At 45.8% G+C, this 5,284-nt stretch overlaps 1 pseudogene; it reads left to right on the top strand.

The window, feature by feature from the left end:
• The first annotated feature begins 568 nt into the window (after positions 1–568).
• On the top strand, positions 569–1,182 carry LOC102870532 (annotated as a pseudogene).
• The last annotated feature ends 4,102 nt before the right edge of the window (positions 1,183–5,284 follow it).

The following is a 5,284-nucleotide window of genomic DNA, read 5'->3' on the forward strand; positions in this document are numbered from 1 at the left end:
GAGTCTTCAGAAGAAAGTGACAAAGCCCGAGTGCCGGAGGAGCAGGCTTCCCAGCCAGGCTCCCCGCTGATGACGAGAGGCTGGAATGTCGGACTGACTCTCCTGGGGGTTGCTGCGGGGGACCAGGGCGGGCTAACAGCATTTCACGGTCACCTGCAGGGGCCTCCGCACAGCCCTGGTTCTGGGAGCGAGTCACATGAGATTATCGAGTAGAAGAGGATTCTGGGGGCTCAGGAACACAAAGGTTGGCCCCTTGGGAGCCCTTGGAATGTTGACAGCTCAGGATCCAATGGGAAGGTCTATGTTAGTGAGTTACAGGGTCGGTGTGGAAGGAGGTGCCGTTTTCTAGTTAGTGCCGACATGGAGTGAGAGGCGCTATGCAGGAAAAGGCCTTCCACAGACAGGCAGGACGGAGACACTCCATACCACCTTACACTGGTCCGCTAGAGCGAGCCTGAGAAAAGCGGCCGGTGAGAGACCGTGCAGACCTAGCCGTCCGGGACCCCTCCGTAACTAGAGTCGTTGTAAGGAAACTTTCTCCTCTCACTCACAATACCAAATAGGAACCATGATCTACAAGTGCCCCATGTGTAGGGAATTTTTCTCTGAGTGCGCAGACCTTTTTATGCACCAGAAAATTCACACAGCTGAGAAGCCCCACAAATGTGACAAGTGTGACAAGGGTTTCTTCCACATATCAGAACTTCACACTCATTAGCGAGACCACACAGGAGAGAAGGTCTATAAATGTGATGACTGCGGCAAAGATTTTAGTACGACCACCAAACTCAACAGGCACAAGAAGATCCACACAGTGGAGAAGCCCTATAAGTGTTACGAGTGTGGCAAGGCCTTCAACTGGAGCTCCCACCTCCAGATCCACATGAGAGTCCACACAGGGGAGAAGCCCTATGTCTGCATCGAGTGCGGGTGGGGCTTCAGTAATAGCTCGAACCTCTGCATCAGAGAGTGCACACAGGGGAGAAGCCCTTTAAATGTGAAGAGTGTGGCAAGGCCTTCAGGCACACCTCCAGCCTCTGCATCCACCAGCGGGTGCACACGGGAGAGAAGCCCTATAGGTGCTGTGGGTGTGGCAAGGCCTTCAGCCAGAGCACCAGCCTCTGCATCCACCAGCGGGTGCACACGAAGGAGAGGAACCATCTCAAACTGTCGGTTCTTTAACACGCTCCGCTAAGAACAAAAGAGCTTAAAACCCACAAGTGCCACTAGGAAGGGAGCCCCCTTGAAACCACGGGGACCAGAACAGTCAGCTGCGGTCCTCCGCAGAACATTCGCTGAGGTAGAGTTTGTGGTCTGTGCCAAGTGCGTCCTACCACTTGGCTTTGAACATAAAATCCCTCATTCTCAGCCAGGTTCTAGTTTCAGATAGCTCCCAGATTCTGGCGTGCTGCCTCGGTAGTTGAAATAGTACGTGGAAGATCAGTCACTGCCTGACCTGCTGAGTAGCCTTCTGTTCTATTCTGCCTCAGTCACCCCTGTTCCACCCCCACCTGGGGGCTTCTTTCTCTTTCCCTCTTGATCCGTGTACACTGGTGAATGCAACCGAAAATGGCCAGCTCCCCTCGAGCTAGTATTCTGATGTCCCTCCACCCCCCCCCATTATTTCTGAGCCCACTCAGCGCACCTGTAAATACCCACCCCTTCCTAGATGGCATTGCATTTCACTTTAGGTTTTAGGTGACTCATCCCTTAGACTATCACAGAAGTCATGGGCAGACATTACTTGCCCTTGAACTTGGCTTGAACATTGTTTTGTTTTTACTTTTGTAGATTCTGCTAATTACTGTGTGTCTGTGCCAGTCAGACTTAACCTTCGAGTGTCTTCCCCTCCTATCACTGGAATTGTTGGGGAAGTGGCTGAATGTGGATAGCAGGGAGGAAGCAGCAGGCAGGAACACTCAGCTCCATCTGGAGCCAGCTGCCCCCTCAGGTTCCTTCCGTTAGGGACGAGATGTCGCAGGGACCTCCTGTCTGCCGAGGGGACCTCCCGTCCACCGAGGGGACCTCCTGTCAGCTGAGGGGACCGTGTGAAATGGGTGGGAGGAGCAGTCACCGCTGGACCGTCGTTTCTGTTTCTGTGATCTTGGCAATAATACATAGGTGTCCTTGGGACTGCCCCTCTGGCCGAGGAACACGCACCGCCTCCTCCTCAGGCATGACTGTTGTTAACCATCCTCCTCCTCATTTGTGATCTCCCATCCGATGTTTATGGAGTGCCCCCTGTGCACCAGGCACTGTGTCAGGTGCTGCGGACACCGCTGAGGAAGGTAGACAAGGTCCCCACTCTCCTGGAGTTCCCTTCTGGTGGAGAAGACAGAAATAGTGTAGTTGAGATAGTGATTAAGTGCTATGAAGAGAATAAAATAGAGAGGATTTAGCGTGGTGGGGGGCGGGGGTGGGGCAGCCTTAGCTAGTGGTCAAGGAAGACTTTGGAAGGGCGGCAAGCCAAGGGGGGCAAGGCCCACGGCTGGCAGTCCTTGACCCCAGAGCGTGGATGGTGGACAGGGCCGTGGGGCTGGAGGGTGGTGAGCCATGGGGAGGGAGGGGCTGAGTTGCTCAGTACCCTGACTTTTATAGGCCTTGGGTGTTCTGTTTGTTTTGTTGAATTGATGTTAAAAACTCACGTGGAGGAACTGAAGGAATGTTAGAAGACCCAAAGTCCCTCACGACGAGGAGGAGCGGCCGTGGGTCTCACTGTGTTTCCTTCCTGTCCTTCTCCCTGACTCCTACTGTCCTTTTGCTCAGGAAGTCTCTCGGGAGCGGACGCCCTGTGTGGCTCTGATGTAGCAGTTGGGCCCGTGTGTCCACCAGCGGCCGGCGAGGTGGGCTCGTGGGATACTGAAGCCGCCACTGACTGTCCTCTCCAGCTCTCTGTGACTAGAAGGGGCTTTCTGTCTAATCAAAACCTCAGCGTGAGAAAGGGGGTCTGAGGGCATTGGTGGAGTGGGTGGGCATGAGCTGCAAGGTGGAATTTCAGGGGAAACGTGCCACTGCCCGCGTCTCTGTCCAGGCAGCTCTGCTAACGAGCCTTCAGTGTGTTGCTTCACAGACGAGAGAGGCTGACTTGGGGATTTAATAACATAAAGCCCCTTCCAGGCCGGAATCCTGAGACCCGAATTACTGTAGCGTCTGTCACTCCCATGTCACAATAGCGTGGAGCATTAGAGAAAAGTCTAGATTTTAGTTGATAGAGAGCCAGTTGAAATACCATTGATAGATTTTTAGTTTTAGGAAAAATTGGTTTGATTTTAGCTTTATTACTACTAGGTATGTGAGCTTGGGAAAATTGCTTAATCTTTGAGTCTAGTTTTCTCACAAGATGAGGATATTAGGCGATGTGATCTCGAGTTTCCCGCTAGTCCTAGAGTTCTATATTTCTACATAGTTGAATTATTTTATCATACTGTTGCTGGGGAATACAACTAACACTTTTGGAGCTACTAATTTTATGTCGAGCCTTTAAGTCCATAATTGTTACCTTCGGGAAATATTATTTGACCTACAGTATGTACAAATCAATTTAATAAAATCACTTTATAACAGGGAAAAAAGCCCAAAACAATTACTAAACAATGTTTGCTATTGTTTTTCCTCATTACAACTGACTTCCCATCTGGGCTCTACCATTACACTACTAAAAATATCCTCATTCCTTTAGTGTTCATAAGGTTTTCAAAGGCCTGTTATTTAGAAGTAGATGGCCAATCTGTTTCCTAGTCTGTCTTAATTAGGGAGCTCCACCAAAACCTGTCCACCATGGGTAACCCTTTTAGCATCTTACACACCAGTGGCACTACTTTCAGAGAGTCATTTTGTTGGTTATCTTCATATTTTCTCTGCTCTTTGAGAAGGGAATATTATAGAAGACTAGAAAATTCCAACCAGTAAGAACTGCACATTTCACATTGTCAGAGAAGAGAGTGACACCCAGAGCCAAGAGAAGAGAGATAGTAGAGAGTATTGGTTAACATATGGTAAGAAGTACACAAGTGATTCATTACATGAAATTAAAATGGTAAAATGTTGGTGGCTAAACAGTTTATTCTCTTCAAATCTGATCCACAGAATTGAGCCAGCCAATGTGTTCACAACTGTTTCCATAGTTCTTACTCAGTTATAATTTAATTTCTCCTTTTAGATTATTTCTAGTTTTAAAGTCTAATTTCCCCTTTTCTTTGATCTTCTAATACTGCTAGTCAATATCACCATAAGCCAAGTGCCAAGTTTTCTTTCAAGGCTTTAAAAGTACTGAGACTGGCTAGTCCAATGTAGACAGGAGTTTCCTGACAGCAAAAAAAAAAAATCAGAATTCTCTTTAAAGGATGAAGGTAAACACAAAATCTTGGGATCTTTTTTGAAGAGATCATTAACTGCTTAGAGTAAAGGGATTCTAGAAAACTGTTAGTACAACTATCAATTTATTAATATGTGTAATACAATCTCTATATATTATTTGATAAAATGGAAAGTGATAGTTTCAGCATCACAGTGTTTCTGAGAGAAATTTTTTAGGTTTTAAGATATTTCTTAAATATACTTTTTAAATATTTTAGTTTAATTTTTCATTAATTTTAGTAAAAAATATACTGTGCCTAGATTTGGTAAACAAAAATTTTATAAATGGACTAGTGGTTGTTGTGTAAAGACTACTGATAGGTTTTTGTCTTAAATGTAAGATTTTGAAAGACAATTTAATTAGGAAATTTTTCATTTTTCTTCCCATAGCTAATAGCTAGCAGACATTTAGCCTACAAGGACTTAATTATCTTTATTTTTCTACCAGTTATTGTATTCCACTATCTATCCACACTCTCCTGTCTCAAGAAGCCATGGACCAAACTTTCTCATTGTTTTGAGATCACATCTAAATTTTTATTTTAAAGATGTAGATGAAGGTCCTTATTTTAATGCCATTGAGGATTTATCATGTATATACTCCTAAGAAAACCCCCAAACCTTAATGGATTAACAACTCAGAAAAAACGAAATCACACCATCCACACAGGTCATGCTAAAAGAGGGCAGCGTTTTAGGTTCATTTCAATAGTATCCCTTGAGAAATATTTCGGTTTCCCATCTTTATCCCCCCTTCCTTAGAATTTCAACTTCATCACAGTCAGCTGCTGAATGATTAAATGGCATGCCACTCTTATCTTTGTATTTTGCAAGTATGTGTCTTTATTGCTGACTGCGCATCCTGGATGCAGCCACATGCTTACTAAAGAATCACATTTCAAATGTTCATTTAGTTCCTTATTATTAC

This window comes from Elephantulus edwardii, unplaced genomic scaffold, assembly GCF_000299155.1.
Source record: "Elephantulus edwardii isolate Elephantulus edwardi_28Jun2011 unplaced genomic scaffold, EleEdw1.0 scaffold00365, whole genome shotgun sequence".
In the NCBI taxonomy this organism is placed as follows: Eukaryota; Metazoa; Chordata; class Mammalia; order Macroscelidea; family Macroscelididae; genus Elephantulus; species Elephantulus edwardii.